Source organism: Nipponia nippon, unplaced genomic scaffold, assembly GCF_047370975.1.
Source record: "Nipponia nippon isolate SJK-2023a ecotype South Korea unplaced genomic scaffold, ASM4737097v1 scaffold_1, whole genome shotgun sequence".
In the NCBI taxonomy this organism is placed as follows: domain Eukaryota; kingdom Metazoa; phylum Chordata; class Aves; order Pelecaniformes; family Threskiornithidae; genus Nipponia; species Nipponia nippon.
In genome coordinates, this window is record NW_028262290.1 from 134,694,418 (window position 1) to 134,710,228 (window position 15,811).

The window sequence follows — 15,811 nt, forward strand, 5'->3', positions numbered from 1 at the left end:
GTCTTGGTCCTTCCCACGATGAAGGAGAAAAGGAATTATAAGCATGACCAAAGAAATGCCACTTGGATTAGTTGAGCTGGTAAATTAATCAAAGAAGGTAAGAGTGGCAGCCTCTACAGCAAGGGGTGTAAATAAAGAAATACTTCTCCAGCTGGTTTCTCTCAAAAGTGATTAGAATATTGTTTTATCACCAGAACAGATAATCTTAATATCATTCATAAACCAAAGGAATTTTCAAAATCAGAGAAAAAATACTATAGCTAATGCTTTTATTTTTGGGTAAAATGATAGGTAAGATAGAGGGAGATTTTCACTAAAACAGCACTTCGTCTTTTTCTGTATTATAAAGTTAGCTGCACAAATAAAATAACCCAGAAATGGGCATGTATCAGTGACAGCAAACTTTTGGTCCCTGCATAGATTTTTGATTGTTGCTCAACACCTCTTTGTCATTGTCTGCTTTATTATAGTGCTGGTTCTATTTATCTTCATTTACCTTGAGGTCCTTCTTTCTGAAACACCAGTGAGAATGGAAGCAAGCCAAACCCTTCACAATGCAGCTATTCACTGTGGACTCCGCTACGCAGTCGCTCAAGGTTACTCGTGTCAAGAGTGGTTGCAATTGTTCCTACAGGGTTTGTGGAAGGCTTTGTGGGAGACAGCAGCATCCTTTCCTACGCTACAGGAAGTTCACACCGTAAGTGTGTGTGTGTCAACGCCCTGATTCTTCGCTTCCTCCTCCAGCACAGCGCTGCATCATCCAGCATGGAAACAGCCGGGAAGGGCTGGCAGTGACCGTCACAGCCTCCCTTTTCGGCACAGAAAGATCAGGGCAAGTTTCTTCCCTTTTCACTGCATGACGACTCCTGTGTTTCGTCAAGGATCTTATGCACGACAGGCAAACCAGTCCGAGCTCCTATCAGCTTTCCCCTCGTCTCCTAGCATCCGCCCTGCTAGGCAAACACAGCAAGGCAAAGCTGGGTTCAGCTGCAGCAGCCAGCCTGCACAACAATGCTGCTCCCTCTGCAGAGGCACGGCTGAGGCAGAGACATAGAAGCTTAATTTCCAGAAGACATGTATCCTCCTGGGTTAGTTTGCACAAAGCAACTTGTATGCCTTAATTCTTCTCCACAGATACAATAACTTCACTGAATGCACAGGAGGGCCTCACCCTGAGCAATGAACTTAATGTGACCAGCTTAGGGATCAAAGGTCTTACTGAGCATTTACAATGTAAAAAGTGTAGGCAAACAATACAACAGGAATGATCAAGCATTCAAGAACCATTCCCTACCATTTTATTTGGTAGGATATGCTGTTTCCTATGCTCCCTCACACCCAGAATATTGCAGAGGGAAAAAAGGCAGCATATTAATCTGCAATAATCAGGCAAGAAGGAAACAAATAGCCAGGGTCAGGATGACAGCTGTTCCCCCATATGGGTATATTTAGGGGCTTTGCTGAACAGCCTACCATGTGAAAAACCTCCCTGTATTTCCCCCAGTGCAGCAGCTTAGTGCAGTCATTTGCTCTCATTTCTGGGCTCCTCAGCAGCAGGAATACCATAAGAACCAGTACTGAGGCACTCCTCAGCCTGGGCTGGCAGAGCTGATCCCCTGCCCTCTCCCTGACTAGAGAGGTCATGACCTCTGTTAGCACCAACTGTGCCATGGACATCACACCAGGCACTGTAACGGGAGGCCTGACCACCTGACAAAGACAGCACATCCTTAGTCAATGGGCAGATTCATTCAACTTGACAGTCCCCCTTCTCAGGCATAACTTACTGGTTTGGAATAGATTCACCCATAGGGCAAGCAGGCATTGGCTCTGCTTTGCATTTCTTCTCCAAGGTAGTGCCGCTGGTGGCAGCATTGGTGGTGCTAAATGTTGGCTGTTGACCATGATGAAAAGACCCTCAGATGGATAGTCTTGATGTCACTTTTCACAAAACAAGCAGAAAAGTCCCTGAGGCTTTTCAATTTTGCAACAGCAAGCAGTGGTCTTAATGGATATCAAATGCTTGAAAAAGCCATGAAAGAAGCTTGTTTCCTCTTCCCAAATATTAACTGAAAAAGAGGCCTACTGTGTCACTGCTTCAGCAAGACCCCTTGTCCTTTCTGGAGTCTGCATAGTCATACATAGACAGATGTTAAAAAAATGTAGATTTGACAGACAGACACAACAACTTGAAATCTGTAGAGCAGATCTTAGTGATATATGGAGATTTGCATTTGTTAGAAACAGGAAAGATAACAGGAACGAAAATAAACAAGATTTAGGACAGGTCTGAGATTTAGGACAAATTATTTAAATCTAACCAACCTATAAATAATTACTTAATACCAAAGGAAGTTCTTTGAAACTTAAATTAGCAGCAGCTTGAGAAGCTGAAACCTTCATGGATAAATATAGCATGGGTATGTTGTATCCCTGAAACTGCTTTTGAAAACATCAAGGCAGTAAGTAATGGGGAGGCAGCCATTCACCATCTGACACGTATTCTTTCCTTCAGTAAAAGTGTTTTGAAAGGGATTTGCATGGCAGGAATTCTCAACAGATTTGCTATTGCTTAGCGAAACATGCTGCAAGTAGAACATTTGCAGCAGACACATTATCTGCCTTAGGTCATCTCCTGATTACACATATATAGATTGGAAGGAGATTAGTCATTAAACAAAGTAGAAATACAAGCCAAGCTACAGCTTACACGGAGAAACTGTATCCAATTAGCTTTGCAAGTGAGCTAAAAGCAGGAATTAAGAGGAAGGTAGTTCCAGGACACTTCTGCCAGCACGTCCGGTTCAGGATGCTCGAACACATGCGCGCTCCATCACATGTATGATTTATATTTCCACATTCTGTGCCACAGGGAGAGTGTTTCAAAGATTATTAAATCTTGACATCTCCATAGTTGGGAAAGATGAAAAATGAAGGAACGAATTAAAAAATTTGAGTCAGGTAACAAAAAAGTTGCCTTGCCACATTATTTTAAAACCAAGAGTTATAATCACACATAAATGCATCGTTATGCCCCCAGGTCGTTCAGGGAGTGGGCTGAGATCTCACTCTAAGCTGGTGCCTCCGGTCAAAGCCAGTCCCCAGAAACCGGACAGGAACCAGGACATAACTGAGCATTTACACTTGACACACGGGCATACCTCAGCTAGCTCACCCTTAAAACTATGTCTGGCAGAAGTGAAACCCTTCATATAGTCCTGGTGAAGGAAGCTGTATTCAGCAATACAGCAAAGCTCACCCAAGAAGAAAGGGGAAGTTCTCCAGGGATTGAGAGAAAGCGACGGTGTAGGAATGAAGGCACTGGGCTAAGCAGTTCACTGATCACCCATAACTATGAACCCGATGGACTCCATTTGTCAAAAAGATAGTACGATCACTCTCCCAAATAACCGCAGTGCTGCATAGGCCAATTTTATTCCTTTGGGCATTAAAATATCTCATGGTATCATATCACATCAGCTAAGATTTCCCACTCAAAAGCAGAAGCTTTTTCCAACATTCATGTAGCTATGCTGGGACCTGCTGATTCCTTCACTGCTGTGTGCATTTACAACATCGCTCTGCTCCAGTAGCTTGGGTATAGGTGACACTGTCAACCTCGCAAGCACTCTGTGCTCTCACATCTCCATTTATATTACTTCTCTTTTTGTTATTGTAATAGTATAAGTTTCATAACTGAATTGATCTATATGAATAATTTTGTATGTTTACAATTGTTGGCAATTTGCTTTCCCTTTTGGAGGCATAAATGGTAAAGATCCTTTAAAGAAAAAATGGACCCGAGTTGTAGATGTCATATTGAGATGCCCAACAAGAACTCTAGAATGACACAGGTTCATATCCAAAACAAACTCCTCCAGAAAGGTAAAAGCTGTAGTCATTGTGCAGTGCTAAACATCTAATCCATGTTTAACAAAGTGTTTCTAATCAGCAAGAACATGAGGGTGAATGAGTAGAGAGTCGTGAGTAGATTCAGTAATAGTAGGCGTCAGATGCAAGACTGGGTTGTGGACCTAAGTGCTGAGTCCAAAATTGCTCAAATTTCACTTATGTTTTGTCCTGGAGTTGCAGGTTGAATGAATCACAACTTCAGAAATTTGAATCTTTTGCTCTAATATTTTCAAAAGCCTCACTGCACTTGAAGGAGCACTTAAATTCTCTGGTTTACTCCACAAGGCAAAATTCCACTATCCCATTTTCTACCAAGAGTGGAAGACTCCTGTGAAGAACTACTTATTTCATCTGTCATGTCACATTTTTCCTCACCATCTTCTTATGACTTAACCTATTTCATCTAACCAGTCTCCCAGCAGACCGTCGACCTGCGTAAATCCTTTCTAAAATGCCAAGTTCGTAACTGATTCATGCTTTCACTTAAAGCATTCTTCACACTGCCAGTTCTTACCGGATCTCCGTGAGTTAGAGGCAGCACAGGCAATTCTTTGCAACACAATTTCATTTTGGGAAATGAAGCCAAAATAATTACTTTTTCTAAACAGTTTTTATTTCTTTTGCATGAGAAATTTTGAAAAAGTCTTACTTTTCATTCCCAAACAGATTTTTTTTTTCCAAAATGACAACTTGACACAACAAAAATCCTATTCTTTGATCAGGCACTCAAATATTAGGCCCAAAACCATTAGCATTGCCCAAAACATTTTAGTGATATCACTGTGAAGTTGTTATGCTTCAGACTGTAGCTCTACACTGCGAAGTAAGTACTGGGAAGCTTTGTTGGGATTTTTTATTAGTGGTATTTTAAAGGTGTTTGGTTGACAGCAAATAACTCCTTGGATCTCCAGTCTGCCCTTTCAAAAAGATTGCCTAAATCATAGTTTTGATCCCTCTACAAAAGTTTGAATGAAATGAAAAATGAATGAACGAAAGAAAGTGCCCTGAATCTGACTCCTCTGTTATTCTGAAGATGTACATGGTGCAGAAACTATGAACAGGCCGTGGGGCGGGGGATATCTCCACTAAAACAAAGAACTAGTGCTATTATTACAGCCTCCAAATATGCATTTATTTTCCAAAATATCAACACTGGCAGCTGCAGCTAATGGGGAAAGACATGTTGCTGGGTCTTTCAGTCACATCTTTAACGTTGACTTAGCATGGACTGGAGAATAACGCAATCTTAAAAATGGAGAAAGATATCACAGAAAAAAAATCCAAAACTGTAGAGAGGAGCCTTTATTTGCGTTTAGTTTTATATCCAGTACACTTCCTGTTAGTAGAACTACAGTAACATTCTTTGTACAACTTAGCTGCAAGCTATTGTTTAACCAGCACAATAAACCCAGCATTAACGTTTGGCCGTCTTAGATTTGCTGACTGAGAATGGCTTTCCTGCATTAGGATGCCCGCTCCAGTATGTTCAGAAAGAAATACTGTCCTGCATAAAACACACAAGTGAAAATTATATCATCTTTCATGGATAGAAAAAAGTCTTTGCCATCTATCTGCCATACCATTTAAACCTCATTACTGCGATAAGCCACAGGTGCACTCTTTCTCTCTCTCCCCTTCGCTAATAAAACTGAAGGCAGCAAGTAGAGTATTTTGATTATTAATTAAACAAAGCCACTCCCAAATTGCTATGGTGCTACACAGCAGAGAGCCAACACCCAGGGCTGCTGCTATTAGAGATTCCTGCTCGCCAGCTCTGCGGGTGGTCCTGGGCGAGACTCACTCACCAGGCAGAATTCAGTGAAACAAAGAAAATTGGAGAGCAGCATTGCCATGCAACCGGCTAGAAGGTTTTACAGAATTCAACTCCTGCCACGATGTATCTTCCACTTGAGCCAAAGCATTTTATCAAGCAAGATTTTGATATAAACCAGTTTGCAAGGTGGTTGAGGTGACAAAAGGTGACTTAATTTATTATAGCAGCTGACACAGAAAAAGCAAGGGGTGTTCAGTTTGAGATTCGCTTGACAAGGGCTGACCTGTAAAAATGGAGGCATTTTCAGGCTCAAGTGCCCTAACAGGCCATCACGGTAGCATCCTTTACAAAAATGATCTTTTGACAAGTGGTCAAGAACAGAGCTTGGCTTTAACCTAAACATTTTTAGAAATAGTATTAAGATAGATTTAAGAGGGAGTTACATAGAGAAGTTGGAAGCTTAAGTCTCTCTGCTTAGTATGAACCGGATCACTGAATGAACTCACAGAAGGTTTGTTTGCTCACCAGACAGGCAACAGGAAAAACACATGGCAACATGGTGTGCTTTCATGAAGGGAAAACTCTGCGACTTTCCTGGAGGGGTCCTTGCTAACAGATGCACCTTGCTAATAGAATCTGGTGCTGCAGAGTAATTCTGCTTTACATGAGCAATGTTAGTGACAGGAAGAAAACTTCATGATCATGCAGTAAAAATAATACCTCTGGATTAATTTTTCTCTTCAATTTAAATGATCTGTAAACACAAAGCACCGGTTTCATTTTCCTCACACTTTTGTGAATTTAACACTTATTCCCTTAAATGAACATCTTTAATCTTTTAACAAGAACATCTTTAAGCATCTTTAGTCTTCCAAGGCACACGTCAGTTAGCTGGAAAAGATTTGTTAAATTAAACTCTTTTTTTCCTCATTTCCCAAGTCAGAAGGAGCTAAAAAGCCTGTGAGTAATTCAGACCCGAGCTCTGCTAGCCAAATGCACATGCGGCAAACGGTCCCATTGACTTCACTGGAGCACCTCACAATGCATGTAGTACAGCACATTTCCACAGCACAGGCTCTAGCAGTCCAAGCTCATATAGATAGATTCAAACAGTATGGCAGCTCCCAGAAATTCTTACAGCTTGCAACTGAAATAGTTAAAAGGTAGAGCTACTTGCATTAGGAGTTTTATATTCCTACATTTCCTGTGTTTAACAGAAGAAATGGGGTGGTTTTATTTCAAAACCAATCTGACTGCCTCAGAGAGACAGTTGGAAAATTCCTATTATTATGGTGCACTCATGCTTAAGTTTCATTGACATAGCAGTGTTAATCACCAAAAGGATGGTCTTATAGTTCAAGATGCAGCTTGCTACTGCTTACATCAATTCTTAGGCTTTTATGATGACTCTACTTTAATTAACCAGTTATAAGAATGTTATTTATTTTTTGGGCTGAGCCAGGACAGTAAGAGCAGAAAGTGGGACTGGTTCTGCGTAACACCTACATGAGAGGCAAAGTCAAGCAAACGAGATGCTGATACCTTGCACACAACAACCAGGAAGTTTGCAAGGAAATACAGGTGCAACAATCTTATTGGGCAACAGAAAGAAGAAACCCGAGTATAAGGAACACCTCTCATAAAACGATAAAGGCATCCTTAGCAGGATCCACTGTCTGAGAGACTGCTATTTTCTTCTAAAACAGGAGAGAAGAGAAAGATTTTACAGGAGACCATGCCAAAGGTCCTGACTCCTAACCATAGAAAACAGCTTCACAGATACACAAGCATGACATTTGCAACATCCAAGTATCCACATGAAGCTCATCGAAAGCTGCAAATCATTTTTAGCTTTTAGATGACATCTCTGCCTATTCTTTTTAGGATTTTAAAATAGAAAGTATAGGGAGCTAGCACAGATGGTGGAGCCTACCAGCTGTTTACAGGTTATTATTCGATCATCATGTGAGACAGGTGAAAGTAATATCTATCATATAAACCTTGAATGAAAATCATAGTAACACTTACGGGCTCCCATGCCTATGGTCTGTTGGCATGTGGCACCCACATAGTTGCACATTACTGAAGAGTAACATAGATTACTCTATATTACTCTATAAACATAGATTATTTGCTTCTCTCCAGGTTACTGACATCATCTACCTGACTGTTATTCATTACCTTGAATTTCCTTAGCTTTTTAGTAAGATATTTGACATTTAAAACTTACAGTCAGTGGAGGGAAGCAACACTGTGTATTGAATTAGCAATTTGGATCTCAGCACTGCTAGCCAATACACCAAAGTAGCAGACACTAGAGCTTCACACTAACCAAGCAAAGACAGACTTTTCACCCATTCCTTCTGTGCTGCTGATTTATATCCCCTCCACCCATGCCAGAAAGCAGGTGGGTGCTACCAATTGGCCCCAGTTATTTCTGCCCAGCAACAACTGCAGAATGCAGCAGGCTGCTGGTTGCAGGCAGCTCCCTGCCAGCTCCCTGTTTGCTCTGCAGCTCCAGCAGCTGCATGATATGAAATAAGAGTACGGGAACTGAAGTCCCAGCCTGCTGGCACTTGTAATGACTCAGTGCATTCAACTCTGGAAACTTAGCTAGTCGAAGTAGGATAGCTACAGGTCTTTCAACAGAAAACAAGAAATGACGCCTTATTTCATCCTTTGCATTCAGACATGTTAAAAGCAGAAATGGCTCCTGACAGACCATTGACGTAGTAACTCTAGTATGTGCATTTTTACAGATGTATGACTCCTCATGAAGTTTTAAGTGGTCTACTTTCAGACCACACTCCCATCTCCATCTTTTCCATCCAATTTTATTGGCATACAGAGATTAGACCACCTGTTACTTGACTATGTGGAAATTCTCTGCCTCTCAGGGAACCTCCAAGTGATACAGCTGGATACAGGGAACAGCTGGATGCAAAAAGACCATGTTGCCTAAGTTCACTTCTACTTCAGCCATTCTGAGCTGCCAGAATGACCTTACAAGGAGGGAGGGGAAATGAGAGCTGGTTGCTCTGTCCCAGCTTCTGAGTCTCTATGCTAAGCGTAGCTGAAACATATCTCAGGCCTTGGACCACTATAAACTAAGTATTTCACAAGATTTGGGATAGCATTGCTTGTGCCAGCTACAAAAAATGTAGCTTTAAAGGAACGTTGTGCATTTGAATGCCAAGATAGAGCCACGTTATCGTCATGTCACCACTTGGAACTGGGCCACCAGGAGAGCGGGAACACCCATCCTATCAGCTCCCTGTGACTGATACCGCTTGTTTAGTGTCAGCACCTGCGGGAGTGTGCTTACCATTTCCAGGCCATAACGTTTAAACAAGACTTTAAGTACACGTTGCCTTAAGTCACTCTAATTGTCTTAAATAGCCAGCTAACTATTCTGACAGGGATATTACAACTGTATTTGTACAGTGTATGACCCACAGGGTGGTGAAACATGAGCACCTCATGGGTAAAAGTTAATAACGATTCATTACTGTTCCAGCAATAATTTCCTAATCTGTGACCACAGAATGGCATCTTTCCATTAATTTAGCTTTTATGTGGCAACAGATCAGCTGTAGCTGAGAGTGGAATATGTTCGGGTTCAATTATAAGTTCACCTTTGTACTATTTAACCTTTCTTTCATATATGCTGCATAAGTAGCATCACAAAATAACAGAATTGTTGGATTTGGAAGACATCTCTGGAGATTGTCTAGTCCAAGACCACTGCTCAAAGCAGGGTCACCTACAGCAGGTTGGCCAGGGCTGTATCCAGTTGGGTTTTGAATATGTCCGAGGATGGAGATTTCACAACTTTTCTGGACAGCCTGTTCCAGTCTTCAATCATCCTCACATTACAAAAAAAAAGTTTTATCTTACATTTGCATTGAATTTCCTGAATCTCAATTTGGGCCCATTGCTTCTCATTCTGTCACTTGATGTCAGAGAAGAGTCTGGCTTTGTCTTCTTTACTTCCCCCACATCAGGTATTTATACACATTGATGAGATCCCCCTGAGCCATCTTGTCTGCGCTGAACAGTCCCAGCTCTCTCAGCCTCTCCTCAAATGACAGATGCTCCATCCCTTCACCATCTTTAAAGCCCTTTGCTGGACTTGCTCCAGTATGTCCACGTCTCTCCTGTACTGGGGAGCCCAGAACTGGACCCAGCACTCCGGATGTGGCCTCACTTTCTTTGTCCTGCTGGCAATGCTTTGCCTAATGCGGCCCTAGGGGCTGTTGGTCGCCTTTGCCGCAAGGGCACGCTACTGGCTAATGTCCAGCTTGCTGTCCACGAGGAACCCCAGGTCATTTTCTGCAAAGCTGCTTTCCACCTGGTTGAACCCCAGCATGTACTGCTGCCTCCCCAGGTGTAGGACTTTGGATTGCCCTTTGCTGAAGTTCATGGGCTTCATTTCTTCAACCTGTCAAGGTCCCTCTGCACTGTATCACAACCATCTGGTTTATCAACCACTTCTCCCAGCTTTGTATTACCTGCAGACTTGTTGAGGGTGCACTCTTTCCATCCATTAATGATCATGTTAAATGATATTGGCCCCAGTATTGACCCCTGGGGTACACCACTAGTGACTGGTGTCCAGCTTGTGTGTTGCCAATCACAACCCTTTGAGGCTGGCAGTCCATGTCACTCTCCTCTTTCTTAGTCCACAGTTTATCAGTTTTTCTGTGGGGATATTAGAGGAGACGTGTCTTCGCTCATGCAAGGTCACTGTCTTGTGATATGTTCCCTGACTGAGAAAACAGCTCAGTCCCTTCAGGACAGATGATCTTTGAGAAGCCACCATCGTTGATCCTGCTCCTGTGACAGCTTTCTGCACAAACACATGCTTTAGCAAGAAAGTCAGGGTCGTTTACTGGTAAAGTGTGCTAAGAGATTATTAGCAGTAAAATGTTATTTTTCAAAGAAATAGAGGGAAAGATTCTCATCCCTGTGAGATGGGCTATTTTTGCAGTAAGAGGGATTTAGGCAGGGGGAACATCGAAAATTCAGCAAAACTTTATGTTCACACAATCATGGAATGCAAAAAGAAGAAGAATTCTGTCCTGGAACTATGTCAGGATTTGTAGCTCTACAGGGATTTTTAAAGGTGATGTTGATTAACACCTTTTAAAGGTATATGTCCCTAACATTTCTGTTATATCGGCAAATAAAAGATTATCACCATATAATATATGTAATATATAATATATACCACCAATATATATAATATACCACCAATATATATACTATATACTATATAGTTAATTATATATAATTAATATATAGTATATAGTATATAGTATATAGTATATAGTATATAAGTATATAATTATATATAATATAATATATATAATATATAAATAACCAATACATATAATATATAACATATCACCAAATAAAAGAATATCATCATAGCATAGAATATAGGCAATCTAAAAGTAAAAAGTATAGGCAATTAAAAGTAAAAAGCTAAGGAAAATGTGAAGTTTGAGGCATTCTGCAATAGAATGAGTTTATGCAATGGGAAGACAAACCAGTGGTCTATAATACGTCATTAAGATACTGTGTAACAAAAGGAACTGTATTATGTCAGTATTTGCAGACAACAATTGTAGTGAGAAGCCTTCAGAAGCACGTTCAGCATTCTGCATAGGAACCACCTCATAGCATGAACCAGCTGGAACAGGCTTCTGTGTTATTTCTGTGTTATAGTTTGTGTTATAAACTGTTAAAACAGTTGAAGGTCAGGCACAGGATGAAGGTACTCTTTCCAAACCCATCCCCCTGCATGATCACAGAATAATGACATTAAGATTCAAACTTTGTTGAACCAGCTCTTGGAAACCTGACAGCAGAATTGTCCCTCAGCCTCTCTGGGTAAGTTGTGCCAGTGCTACACTACCCTCCTCATGAAGATGATTTTCCTGATGTTCACTATGAACCTCCCAAGCCAGAGCTCATGGTCCTCAAACTGATGGAATACTTTGGATCCTTCATCTTTGTAGCACCCGTTCAGGTAGGTGCAGGTTGCTGTTAGACAGTCCCTTATCCTCCTCTTTGACAGATTAGACAAGCCCAGCCAACTTCTTGAACGTTAGTAGAGGAGGTCAGTTGTGACATTAGACAGAAATTTAAAAAGTACTGCACTCTGAGCGGAAAAAAAAAAAGACAAAAAGAGAAAAAACTCCCTCCCCCCCAAAAAAGGGGGGGAAAAAAAAGGAAGGTAAGAAGGTGAAAACACAGAGGAGTTTATTACTGATCTAAATTTGGAGAGTCAGTTTTACAACTTTGTGGCTGAGGCCCAGATAAAAAAACAGATTTTATTCAGGATCTGGGAAATCCGACTCAGAAGATGAGACTGCTAAATCCCAGATTTAATCTCAACAAGGCAACTGGAATTGTCCAAGCAAAGACCCTCATCCATTCCAGACTGAAGTAGAGGGAGAATAAAAGGTACTGTGATGTGGACATGGTGGGGACATGGTGGAATATCTTAGACATGACAACTGTGAGACCTGCTGCAGAAAGACAGCTGAACCTCAATGCTGGGTCCCTTAAACCTGTGCAGTCTGTGTGATTGACTAAAACTGCACATTCTGTGACAAATAAACAAGCCAAGGCAATGTCAAGAATTTGGGAGAGGATGGAGGGTGCTCTGGAGCACATCATGCAGGCCAAAAGGTGCCAACACCACGAAAGCCTGCACAGCTTGGAGAAAAAAAGACCAACGCTACCAGTAACAGAGACAAACTCAGCAGAACAAATACACTTCATTGCAGAAGTGATGCTGATTAGGACATTGGCCCGAAAGCAAAAGCATTATTAAATAATGTGAGATTAGTACACAAGCAGCAGTGAGGCTAAGAAAGCAGTTGTGTCAGTGGGTTCAGCTGGAATTTCACTTGGCAGATATATTTACTGCTCATTGATAAAAAAATTAAAAAATAAAAAAATTAAAATTAAAAACAAGCGAACAAACGAAACAAAAAAAGTTACCAGGATGGAATCCTTTATTTTTTGTAAACTTTCAGGTAAGTAAGTCAGTAAGGATAAAGAGAATAAAGAGAATCCTGTCCCTTACTACTAAGGGACCTATTCTGGGAATCAGAGCTGGCATCATGTCATTGATACTCACCAGAAGCCAAAGTCTTCTGATCTTTGAGGTAAAGCATTAGGAAAACTGAGAGGGTCTGGGCTACAGATAACCAGACAGAAATTTGAAATAAGAACAATGAATACAAGGAGGCACACAGAGAGATCACAGTAAGGTGGCAGCTCGGGGATACTCACTGAATTATGGACATTGTGGCTCAGCTACATGCCTGTAATAGAGTTTACCATCGAAGGGTCAAGGGAGGCAGGTTTTATAAACAAGATATATTAACACAAAGGAGTTAATTAAAAACTCTCCGTGTGATACTAAGTACAAAACTAAGCGGTCCAAAACACAAAGGTCTTCCCACCATCCTCATATATTACAGTAGAGTAAAAATAGGAAACTGCTGGCTTACAGATTTCAAGCAATACTGAAAATTGAATACCAGTTGCTCAGACGGCAGGGGGGTCACTGCCTTTAATCTTAGAGTACAGCAATTTTTCTGGTTTTAAACACAGCTAGTTATTTCAATTAATTAACATGAATTTACTTAAACTTAAGTACAAGAATGCCAGGCATGAAGCCTTGCCGATCATAATTGGCTTGCCCAGTTAAGAAGACCAGATAAACAGTCTTCTCTGCAGGCTGTTGTATGCCCCCAGCCTCCTAAACCCTCTCATCAAAGAATCCCTCTTCACTCATTCACTGCCTTCCCACGGGACTGAACAAAGCACTTCAAAGTTAAATCTAAATGTTGTCAGGATCAGGCTTTCTCTTACCAAACAAAAGGTGAGCAATTAAGTCCCACATATGCTGAAAACCTTGACACTCCTTGGTGTAACAGATCATGACAGTTTCCTTACTGTTGTGAAAATGGTCATTAAACAATACAAGAGCAAGTATATTTACTATGGGTGTTCAACTGACTTACTGATTTTAAAACATTCAGCAATGCCTTCCAGACATCCCAGTACTTCGCAGCTCAAAACGGAGTATAATATAAAAACTGGTTACATGGTAAATCTCCACCTTTATCTGAAGCTATGTAAAGGATGCTCCATGCTTCCATTCCAGCTTGCCAATTTAAATCAAGTGGTGGTGATCTGTATTATATGTGCACATGCAAGTGGGAAAGAATGTCTTCAGAGACATCAAAAGCCTGATGGATTGGTCTTTTGTTTTGAAAGCGGTGATCAAAGGATCAGAATGTCATATTTTACATCCTAACCATCTCTTCTGCTATCCAATTTGAAAAATATTACCAGTAAACTGTAGGTACTGCAAGTTAATTGAGTAATTCATTCAGCAAAAAAGAGGAAAGCGTTGGGCTGACATATTTTGGGAAATTATCCTTCAAGACAAATCATCAGATTCTTAGCAGATATTTACCCAAACTCTAGTAACCAGCTTTAAGTGTTCAGCAGTAGAAATCATCTGCTGAACTTCTGAATTTCCAGCTCTGTGTTGAAATGTGGCTTTGTACTGAAAATAAAGTAGACAGGAGAATGGTTGAACTATGGTCTTCGAACTCTCAGGAGAATGTCCGGACCACTTATAAGATACCAAGTCCTTCCTAGTCTCTCCTTTAGTAGTGCTCTCCATTTGCATGTATTAGCAAAAGTTTCCTGAGCCAATGTGAGAAAAATCACTTTCTTGCCTAACAGACCAACAACTAAGCTGGGAAGTGGGGCATCTGGGGTCTGGTACCTGCTCCAGCATAAATGACTACTTTACAAAAAGAAATGGTCTTGACATGAGTGACTGGGAACATCAATCATCATGCTATATCCCAATCCAGAGAGCAGCTGCCTATAATCTTCAAGATAAGGATTTGCATTATTTCAGGGGGAGAGGGAAATAGAATGGGACCTGCTTCTGCCGTAGGTGTCAGAGGTGTCTCAGCTCCGAAATTTTGGAGTGAAAGGTTTTCCAGAAAAATTATCAGGCAAATTTCACCCAAGTAGCTTTCAGGTGATAAAACACTACTATTCAGTTCAGATGGTTAAAGCATTGACAAAAGAAGTTTGACCAGTTCTCAAATGAATGTATTCTACTTTCAACCACTGTGTCATACAATATACTACTACTTTAACAGCACTGGAAGCTCGCTGACTCCCAGATATGGCTGTCTCTGGCTTTGACTCAGAGCGTTTCTAGTGTGGGACTGACTATACATTCCATTCATTACTTTTATTCCTCCAATGTAAAATTTTGCTATTTATTCTGAGCAGCAGATAACAAGACTTGGAAGCACGTGTTTGCTATGAAATTAGGGGAAATTGCTGAATTCTAAAACTTATGTATTACAAAACACAAGGAAAAATGAAGCGCTTCAGAAAATGCCTTCAAAACAGCTACAACAGCAGTCACCTGATGCTGTGCTGATTTCTGTGTAACATGAATGAAGACCCGAGAAATTAAAATCAAAGGAAAAATCCAATGACTAGTTGTGTAAAGATGTTAAACATTAATGGTAATGGGGTCTACCAGATCTTTATAGTAAAAGAGGAAAAACCTTCTGAGACAGTCCCATTTTGTTCCAAGCTTTCCTGGGGCAATTCCTGCAGGATTTAGTCACTGAGGCAGAGAAAGTAGCCCCTGATAAACAGACAGAAGCTCAGCGGCTGGGTACAGTCTCAGGACCCAAGCAGGGAGCTGTAGGAAAGGCTGAGCTCCCCTCTCTCTTCATTAACAAGGCCCAAGGATGGTTTAGAGATGTGTTCAGCTACCTCCATTGAGATCACTGGGTTTGAGCTGACAGGGGAGTCCCTGTGCATAGCTGTATTTGAATTATTGAGTTTCTTGTAGGAAACTATTCTTACAGAGCAGCACAAAGCTATGTGGAAATAGGCTAAGGTACCTGCATCTCCTAAAACCAGGAGAAAGCAAAGATGCAAATTAAATGGAAATACATCTAAGGCAGGGGCCAAGGAGCGGCTGTGGGCTTAGTTTTGAGAATGCATTTTTAGACAAAACCCCATTTTTTAAAAAATGTGTGTGAGTGGGAGCCT